We start from the raw sequence: 11,459 nt of genomic DNA on the forward strand, positions 1-11,459 counted from the left end.
ATATTCAACAAGCTGAGACAGTTGACTTTAATCCCTAAACTGTGAGGATAGTAGAGTTTGTTAATTCAATAATAGAATATATTGATTTTTTAATAATTTATTAATTATACATCATAGCCCGAGTTGTACTTTTTTCCACTGGAAAAATGAACTGTTAGTGTGCAAAATCCCACAGATTAGACCTCATAACCTTAGGCCAGTAGTAAGCTGCTTGTAGTTCAGTGGCTGAAGTGGGTTTCAAGTGCCTAAGTATTATCTCCACTCATTTAAATGCTTTTCTCCTAGAAAGTTAACAGCTGAGTACATTTTGAGTAAAATACTAAAGGAAATGGCTGATTAAAATATCAATTTCATATATCTGCTTAAAAGAGATACATATCTGTTCTTTCTCAAACCACTGTTAAGCTGTCATCCATAAACTTATCATAGAAACAATTATCTCACAGTATTTTTATCTCCAGACGTTTTCCTGACCAGACAGGAGAATCTGTGGAAGCAGTCATTCCTCTAGTTTGTTTTAAGGATGACTGTGTTGGTTCTCAGATGAGGAATCCACTTACACATGATGTTAAGATGTACAAACACAGTTACTGAATATACTTGCTAGATAAAGGCCGTTCCCTACAGACACTGAAATATAATTTTAAATTGGTAAAACCATATAAATGAAATGGCAAGAGAGCGATACTAAACTTTCCTTTAGATATTGGCTCACTTCATTGTTTATGAAACTGTCAACTGATAAACTTCTAGTAAAGTAACATTTTTTTACATCTTCTAATTACTCAGAGTTCCCTAAAGGAACTTAGTAACTAAATGGTAGGAAGGGGCACATTAGGTTGGAGATCAGGGATGAATGTGTTAAGTGAGTAGAGTGTTGAAAAATTCTGGCCTATGCTGGGTGCCAAAAGCAATTGCAAGATAAGGGAGTAAATGCTACATAAACAGGAACAAAAATGAATTATGATATAAAGTTTAAAAAATAATCGGATTGTTTTATGTGAACTTCACATTTGTAGATTGAGTTCTCTAGGTTTAGTAAAAAAAATTTTTTCTTTTTTGCACATCATCTGGTTACAAAACTTTAAAGACTTTTTATGAAAATTAAATGAATATTTAAAGTCAAAGAAAGACCTAGATATTTTAAATAGCTTGCTGATATCTTTCCTGTTATGGCTTCTATCATTATTCAGTTAATTTTCCTTCTCATTAACAAGAACAACAACAAAAAGAATTTAGAAGAAGTATAATTTTAAAAAATAATGTACTTGGACTTTTATAAAGAATCTATACAGAAGGTCCTGGATATTTATGAAACGTATACTTTATAAACTGTATACTTCATAAACTGCCAAGTTTGTGAATAAGCATTTAATTTACTGTATAAAATACAACAAAAATATAATTTAAAAATCAAAGTGATACTCTTAGACATTTGATGATGTAAGTTCAAAATGAGATGCTACTTTATTTAACCAAAATGTCTATTTCTTGCTCCAAAAGCAATATTTTCATAGAATATTTTACCTTTCCTTAACTTCCATCACCAAAATTAACAATTCAGAATATTATCACATGCAGAAAACATTATTGATATGTGTCATTATCAAGAAAACCAAATTAAGATCCATATGATGGAGTGTCTCTTCACTTATTAGTGACGTGACTGACTTTAATACACCATCTTAAAGTATAAGAAATTCTCGTTTATATATTACCAAAATAATGCATCATTATATGTAATAAATCCTTAAGATAGATTCTGAGCAAGTGAAATAGCAAACTCTGTGTCTGATCATTTCAGCTTTTTTTTTCTACCTGAATTTAAACCAAGTAACGTAGAGTTTTGCCCTTCAGGGTGAAAGTACATTTTCTACCTTACCCTGCCTCTCGCAGCTAGAATGCTCAGATGTGTCTGTCAGTGTCTTAAGGCTGCCCAAGTGAAAATATGTTTATTAGCTTGAGGTTCTTAATTTGTGAGGATTGGACTTTATCTTGCTGCAGGATACACATGACATAAAGGAGCCAGCCCTTAGTTCCTTCATAGATGTCAAGAAGCAAAACAAATAATTTCTTTGTCAGTTATTTTATTCACTCACTGGGACGATAGCTCTTTTTAAAATTGAGAACTTGTTGATTATCTTCCAAACCTCAAAGCAGTTCTCTCCAAACTCTTGCTGATAACTGGGTTTTGAGGAAGCATGACCATATGAAAAGGAGTTAAGTTTCCAGACCGACCCACGCTGCTATGATTTGCATAACTCAAGCCTCATTGATTATCACTGTCTTCCAGATCTTATAGGTGAGATTTCTAAAGACGTGATCCCTGGAGAGTTCATACCAAAATTAGCATGATTTTTATACAAGTGATACTCAAAATATGGCTAGTTAACCACCTGAATCATTATCACCTGAGAATTTAAAACAAACAAACATCTCAGAGAATGAAGTTATAGTAGGATGTCCCTATCCATGTGAAATTCCTGGCAATATATTGTATATTCCTTTAAAAGGAGAGCTGTGTCTGACTTCTCTTCACCATTGTCAGCTCAGAACTGAACACAGTGCCTGGTAATAAATATTCATTGAGTAAGTAAATGGTTATACCACCTCTCTCTATATCTTCCCCAAGTATCTTTTGACTCCATAGAAAATTGTCCAGACAAAGAAGATTCAAGGAGAGAAAGATGCATAATAAAGGGTTAAAGAAGTACAAATTAGTAGTTGATAGATGGTTATGGGGATGGGGAGCACAGCATAGGGAATGCAGCTAGCATTAATGTAAGCTAGGTAGACAACCAGAGAGAAGGAGCAATTAGGGGGATTGTTTTATAAATTATATAAATGTCTAACAAATGTACTGTATACTTGAAATTAATAATAAAATAAAATAAAAAATAAAGATATCAAAATATCTCAGTAGTTTTTTTTCAGAGGAAAACCTATTTGATTATATTTTTATTGTTTGAAAATTTAAATTTGTTTTTTCTTTTTCTAGTGTATCTAAAAATTCTACTATTGAGGCATTTGTATATAAAATACTTAAAAAATCTTTATAACACAGGTTGATCTGGTAATAACAAATAACAGCAATATGATTCCTACTATCTTAATGTTCTAAGATAAGAACATTAATGTTCTAAAGTAAGAATCTTACTCTGAGTGTGTAAAATTGAGGCTACAAAAAGTACCAGATGCAAAGATATATTTTTGATATATTTTCTTAATTGAAAAAGATTATAGATTTTGAAAAAAAACCTCTTCGATGAGTGTGAGAAATCATCTATTCAGAAATATCTATTAATCTCAGGATTTAAAATAAATAATAATCCATGGTAACAGTATATTAACTTTATCCATTCATAAAATGTATTATCAAATATTAGTGTTCGTAGCTTATCATAACAATTTTTCCCTGTGAATCATAAAAAATGAAATAGTCTTTTTGAAAACTACTTTATAGTAATGTACAGATTAAGTAAAAACTTTAGGAACGGGCTTATAGATTTTACATTATCATGTGTTTTGGGTTCTGCTAACTGGGTACAGGAAGAGAAGTACATTTCAATTGCTATCGCCCAGCTGCAACCTTGACATTTCACTGAGTCTTTGCTGCAGGGAGCTTAGGAGAATGTACAAGACTATTCTATTTAATTTGGTCTTAATTCCCTCTGTATCTGGTAATTTAAGACATAGAATAGTAACTTTTTCTTAGTTAAAAGAAACTTTTAGTATTTGGATAGCAGGATGACAAATACCCAGACAGGCTGTGTGTTATCATGGAAAGAGCACGAGCTTTGGAATTAACAGACCCTAGCTTAGATTTCAGACCTTCCAACTATTAGCTATGTCAGCTGTGGCAAATTATCTTAATTTCCTACACTCAGTGTATTGATCTGGAAAAGGGGGGCAATCAATCCTATCATTCATGGTTGTAATGAGCAGTAATGTATCTAATAAGTGTGAAAATGACTAGGCTACAGCCTAACTATGGAATATAGCATTGACTTTCACATGCACTTTGTGCCAGGGTGTGTACAGTCATTTTATAGGTTATAAAATCACAAATATAAATCTGTACACAAATATACATACATAGTTCCCATTTATAAAGTAAATATCCAGGTGTGCGCGCGCGCACACACACACACACACACACATGCTTTTGTATAAATTAGTCATGAAATTAGAATTTAATAAAATGGAATTATAATAACAGGAGGCAGTATAGCAAAGTTCTTAAAATTTAGAGTTTGCAAATGGACATAAATGAGATTTTTCAAATGGACATAAATGAGGCTCTGGTTCTTCTTATTTCCTGCATTATTTCCTGCATTAAAATGTTTCCATCACATTTTCTTCATAGTAGAGTCCAAACTTCATCAAAGATTTGCTGTATGTAATAAAGTAGATAATATATAAAAGTACTGTCATGATGACCAACACAAAGGAAGTACTCATTAAATGGCCATTGTTATTTTATAGATTTCTTGAAAAAGATTTTTAAATATAAAACATCAGAGCAGAGCTCCTTATCATATGAAATGATAATTGCTCACAATGGGGGAAGATCAGTGATAGAATATAAAATGAATTTTCAGCTTCAGCTATTTGAACTTGAGGTTGAAATTTAAACCTCCTTACTTACTTTTTAGAAAGTTTCAAAATAGAATACTACTTTGAGTGGCAGGAAACCTATGTTCTAACCCAAGTTCTCTTAAAATTTTTCTGTCTGAACACTGGGAAGAACCAATTCTGTGAATAAGTTGAAAGTTCTTTAAATAAATAGAAGGTATTACTATTTAATTTTATTAAAATAAAAGTTACTTTGATGGTTTATATTTTTGTTTTGAATATAAATACTATCAATTTTTTATTGAATAATGTTGACTAAATTAATGAAAGTGTATATTAAAGACATTTCAAATGTTTCGCCATTACCATATTGAAAAGTTATTTTAAAACTTTTTATACTTAAATGATATTTTTTAATCTTTATTGAAAATTCTGTTCTAGATAAATTATCCTAAAGCCTTTTTGTCACTAAATTGTAATAAAAAAAAACAATATGTTGATGCATGATAGTAACTATAACAGTTGATGCTCTTGGTTGCAAGTAACATAAAAAAATTAAATCAGAAAAAATATTTATCAGGGGACTATGGAGTAGATGGCAGAAACAGATGGAAGGCCCTGAATCTGGACAAGAAGCAAGGGAGAAAAAACAACAAAGTCATTATCTTTTAGTGCTTCTGAATATTGGCTCTGAATCCAGATTCCCTGGCTTCAAATCCTAGCTCCTCTTCTTACTAGACATATGACCTGGGGTACGTAATTTAAACTCGTTGCTTCAGAATGCAGATCCCTAAAACAGGATAGTTCTTAGAATTAACTGAATTAACATATTTAAAACACATAATAATTGTTCAATAACTGCTCAGAAAAAAATAAATCCGTCCAGGACCATGATCACCATCATTATACACTGTGACCTCCACTGGACGCAGTTATTCTAAAAATCATTCTGACAGTCCTTTTGAATTTGCATGCCTCCCTATGTTCATGAGGCATATTTAGCTTTGCCTGGTTTGAGAGGAGGTCAGAAATGGCAGAATTTCTCCACTTTCTTTCCAAGAGGGAGGTATAATTCTCTAAAACTAAGAAGGGGATTTGGATGTTAAACAGTCAAACATTTTGAAAATGTCCACTATAGTTAGGATGACCACATGTCCTGGCTACTTAAAGAGAGTCCCTGTTTGCAAGGGATACTCCACATGGTTAAACATATGTTTTCAGCAGAAGTGTCTCGGTTTGATGGTAAATAATATGGCCTTACTAACCATCATCCACTCCATTTTGCTATTGAAATGTTCTTGTATCCTTCTTCTTATACTAATTGCTCCAATGAAAAAATGACCTCACTAACATAACACAGTTTTCACTTATAAAAACAAAAACTAAGTCAGGCTCTTTAGAAAACAAATAAAAAAGCCTCTAATATACTGTCTGTTACTGCTTTTGTCTCTAAGGCTTGGATTTCTGGGTGTTCTTTTTTCCTATTCTATTTTTTCCAATTTTTTCTCAATATTCTATCACTTATGGAATAAATTATAATATCACCACCACCAAAATGCTCTAGATAACACACACACACACACACACACACACACACACACACGTGTGCACAAACACATAAGAAAGGAAGATGATTCCTGTAGAATTCAGGTTTCTTATTTGTATACTTTATTATGAGGCCAAATTAGATGCTTATGACTTGCCTCTTTCATTATCCAGTACACATCCTCTCTGCCTTCAGGGCAACCTCAGAAATTGCTGGAATTTCATGCCTTAGGATTCTAAAGTATTTTTTCCAGTTTAGAGTAAAAAAAGTTTTGTTAATTTTCAGTTAATGAACATGGTTGTTATATATCCCACATACCATAGAATACCTATCTTACAAAATATTTTTGCCATTGGTATTAAAATGTGTTTTCAGTACATCATCTGCTATTCCACAAAATGAACGTGGTAAGAACAGCAAATTTGGTAATAAGCCAATTACTTTATATCTTTGCTGTAGAGCATATCCTTTGTTCAGTAGCAATGATATGTAAATGTGTGATTATTGAGTTTATTTAATATATCTACAGAGAGTGGAGTAAATAAAAGCAGAAATAGCAAGAAAAATATATCCATTTATTAACAAAGGTCTATTCGATTGAGGACAACTCATTATACTTGCCACGATTCAAGAAATCAACTTAACCACCAGATAGTCAACAGGTATTTTCAGCCATGACATTCCATCAGAGTTCAAATGTTTTTAGTTTGGATAAACTGGACACTGAGAGGTGGTAGTAGCTGGGACATACTTGATGAGAAATGTTCATTCTACTGTGTCATCAACACTTGATCTCTGAGGTTTCGGTAACTTTACTCACCAAGAAAACCAGGAAAAGAGACTTTTCGTTATGAAATCTACCACCTTGTTGCTAGGAAGCAGAAATGTCCAAATGCGTTATTACCAATCTACAAGCTGTTGTCAGTGATTTGGCTGGTTAGAAACTTGGAAGTAACATGATTGTAAAATTAATGACAAGGGAATTTGGGGAAGAGTCATAGGGTTAGGCCTCTCTGAATAGACAAAAATCATGAAAATATTTGTACTCTATGTAAATGTTCACCCAAAGGTGACCTCAGCAGAAGATTTTTATAATTAAATGGATAAGATGTCCTGTTCCATAGATCCCAGTCAGCTTTTTTCTAAGCCCCTTCTGTCATCACTTAATGGACTCATGAACAAAGTGGCCATGGTGGCAGGGGTGGAGATTATGCATGGGCTTGGCAACATGCATTTCTGTCTACTAAGGTTGACCTGGCTGTAGTCACTGCTAAGTGCCCCATCTGCCAGCAGCAAGGACCACACAGATTCCCCAATATGGTACCATTCCTTGAGGAGATCAACAAGCTACCTGGTGGCAGGTTGATTGCATTGGACTTCTGTCATGGAAATAGCAACACTTGGTTCTTACTGAAATAGACATTTATTCTGGATGTAAACATGTCTTCCCTGAATGGAATATTTCTGTCAAAACTACCAGCCCTAGGCTTAAAGAATGCTTTGTGCATCATCACGCTGTTCCACACAGTGTTGCTTCTGATCAAGGAACTCATTTTACAGCAAAATAAGTGTGACAATGGGCTCATGATCATAAATTTACTGGTCTTACCATGGTCTCCACCATGTTGAAGCAGCTGCCTTGATAGAATGGTGGAATGACCTTTGGAAGACTCAGTTAAAGCACCAACTCATTGACAATACACTGGAGGGCTGGAGAAAGGTTCTCCAGAAGGCTGCATGTGCTTTGAATCAGCATCCAATATATGGTGCCAATAATTTTGTTAAAATTAATCTTCTTCAGATTCGTACTGTCATCAGAAAATAAATTTGTCAATTTATCTTCACTCAGAATTGAACAAACTCTTTTTTATTAATTTTAGTTTTAAAAATGTATTTCTTATAAGGCAACATATATAAATTATATATAGTAAAGAAAATCTTAAACAGATGGTTATTTGGCAGAGAGTAATAAAAATTGTATTGCACAGTAAATTCCAGAAATTACAGTATTGTCATTTTTTTTGTTTCTTTGAGATTGATTCTACTGGGTTTTAAACGTCTCTGTAGTGAAAAAATAATTGAACGGAAATAAAAATTTTAAATGATCACGTAGAATGACTGAATTAATGTTACTCGATTTCTGTTTCTTTATCTTTATAATTATTGTCTTATGGTTGTTTATTTTTAATCAACTGTCCAAACACAAGACTGTATGGTATCATAGGATTTGAAGATAGAGACTGTACTTAAGGCAAGCCTAAATGATCCCAAACCTTTATGAACTTTTTCTTTAAACGATTGACTAGATGAGTCAGTGTTTTTCAAGTTTACTTATAAAACTAGAAGTTATCTAATTTAATATCCATATACAATATAATATTTATTAAATAACAAATAATAGAAGTATTCTAATTTGATGTCTAGACATATTAAATTCAAAAGAAAAAATGTAATCGATTACAAGTTAGACCAATAAAATATTCGGAGGAGAACTTTTTAATCATAAACTGGAGAGCTATCCATGGCATACTGTGAAGCAGAATTGAGACAACATTACCGTCCTTTTAACTCAATGCAATTCTGTTTTGATTGCTGAATGGCAGAGGACTCTGAGTTTCTCAAAAATAATAAAGCTGGCATATAATGTATTTCCTTTTTACTAGTGCATAGTTACTCCTATATATGGATGCAGACACATTTGCAGAGCTAGGAAAAATTTATAGAACTTCTAATGTTCTCACAATATATTTATTTAGAGTTATTTACCTTCTTTTTATTTAAAGGAATTTAGATCTGTAATTTAACTCAAAATTTGGGAATTGTGTAAGAATCAAAACTACTTTGATAGCTCTAATCAGTCTTCTACAAACTTGAACTAGAATAACAAGAGAAATATAATAATACCTCAGTGAGATGACATTAATTATAATCCTCAGAAATCCATGGTCTGTTTACATCTGAAATAATCCATGGCTCACATAATTCTGACAATTGCAATGGCCTTGATATTCATTAGGGCCACAATTGTCCTTGCCTCTTGTGTTTAAGTCTTATAGTTTTGGTTTCTGACAATACAAAGACTCTCAATATTAATGTTTTTTTGGGAGACCTATCTTCCTTTGGTATCACTCACCTATAATCTCTTTTGATAGAAATTTGTGTAATCTCTTGATAAAAGGAGTGATATGTTAGATTCAGTTAAACAGGTTGCAATCTTGACACTCTAGCATCTTATATTCAATTTTTTGCAAACTTTCTACCTTCAAACTAATAAATTTCTGGCATTGTGTTCCTCAGGGGTTTCCATTGAGCTTAATCATTAGCCAACAAGCTTATTAAACAACTAGAAACATGTCCAACTATTTAAGATAAACTACTCTATCCAGAGTTTTTGGGTAAGGGTCCACTTTGAAATATTCACCTAGATTTATTTTTTTCCTGGTTGTTTGAGCACCCTAAACATTTATTGCTATGAAAATGCTTATATATATTGCTAATATAAATAAGTCTAACAATTCCGTTCTTATGTCATTTTTTCTGAGTTTACTTGGCTTCTATTTCAGCATTATATCTGGCTCAAGTTCTAGGTCTGAAGACAATGAAGAATGTTCAAATAGAGAGTGAAATGAGAACTGTCTTCTTAATCTGAGGTAATTCCCTTATTTGAAAAAGCGTGCTAAAAGAGGAAATAGACACTTTTTTTAAATTTACTGTTGTTATTCTAATGAATTTCTTGTTCTGCTTGTGTTAGTAAAAGTTAATTAACTGTGCTTTTATTCAAGAACCCTAAGACATTAAAAAAAAAAAATGTTATTGAAAGGTTAATTCATCAAACAGGAAAGAATTAGAACCTGACCAATAAAATAGGTATATATGGGAAGATTTAGAGAATTCAGAGAATGAAGCCACTGGATTTAGCTTTCTTAGTACATCACTGCAGCTAGATATAGTGACACTTGCTGGACTATTACAACTTCAGTTGTAAATCTAAAACTTTCATCTTTACACCATCTACTCAAGTTTTAAAATACTCAGTGGTAAGACATATTCAATTGTTTGGAACATTGATTTCATTTTGACAGCCAACGAGTTTAGGAAGGAAGAAACTGCTCACTCTGGTTTTTGTAGAGGGAAATGAGACTCTATGTAGCAAAAAGTCATATGCAAATGTAGCAAGAGGATGAGAGGATTGGCAGAGTGAAAAAGAAAAGGTGACAAATATATAGATACAGCTAGGGAATTTTATTTTATTTTATTTTAATTAATTCATTTATTTATTTTATATTAGGCAACTCTTGGTTGACCTCACAGATTACAAAGACCTTGCCAGCTTACAATCCCTTATTTTTTATTTTTTATGCCTATAGCACCTGATATTCGTAGGTGGTCTCTTATCCAAGTACTAACCAGGCCTGACCCTGTTTAGCTTCCGAGATCAGATGGGATCGGGCTTGTTCAGGGTGGCATGGCTGTAGACTAGGGAATTTTATTATATCAATACTGTATATTTTCTTTATCTCCAATTTCCAAGGCAATTTGAACAATAATAAATGCACTATACAATTACCTTTTTTAAAAAAATAAAAATTGTCATTTGAGATTTGAATATTTAGCATAGATTTAGTTATCCTTTGCTCCTTTTCCTTTTTTATTATTTTAATTTTTTAAAATATTCTGTTTTCATAACTTTTTGTTCAATACATAAAATAAAAAAAAAATCTCTCAATATTAAACATTTTACTGTTTGTAAACCTAAACATAATGCATGAAGTTCTGAAAACAACAATAATAGCTAACATTCTTATACCTTGCTGTAACTTTATAGATTGTTTTCACTCTACTTATTTGAATGGTAAACCATTGCTTAATAGATGCAACAGATTCTAGAAAATTGTTGAGAAAGATCTTGAAAAGCAATTTTCAAATTTTCTTCTCTTTCTTACAGGAGATACATTTCGGCAAGAAATATTTCCTCTGATACTTTAAGGTGATTTTTTTCACTACCTTTCCATAAGTCTAGTAATTTTTTCTGTCACCCATTTGTATTTGGAATTGTATATATCAGTGGTTTTTAAATATGGCTGAAATTTGGTTCACTTGGGGATCTTTTACAGCATACTGTGACCTAGTACCTTTAGTGAACCAATTAAATCTAGTTCTACAATGTCATAGTCCTGTTGTTAATATTTAAAACCAAGATCTTCCCAAGTTACTTTAATGTAGAGCCAGGACTTGTATTCACTGGTGTAGAGAATTCTGAATTCAAGAAGAAATAGATTATGACTTCTACCCTCTTGTGAGAGAGCAAAGTCCACAAATAGAAAAAAAAAAAAACAAA

The 11,459-nt window shown here is 32.2% G+C and overlaps 1 pseudogene; it reads right to left on the reverse strand.

The window, feature by feature from the left end:
* Positions 1–10,479: 10,479 nt before the first annotated feature.
* Positions 10,480–10,598, reverse strand: LOC112477820 (annotated as a pseudogene).
* Positions 10,599–11,459: the final 861 nt, after the last annotated feature.

This window comes from Pteropus alecto, unplaced genomic scaffold, assembly GCF_000325575.1.
Source record: "Pteropus alecto unplaced genomic scaffold, ASM32557v1 scaffold13, whole genome shotgun sequence".
NCBI lineage: Eukaryota > Metazoa > Chordata > Mammalia > Chiroptera > Pteropodidae > Pteropus > Pteropus alecto.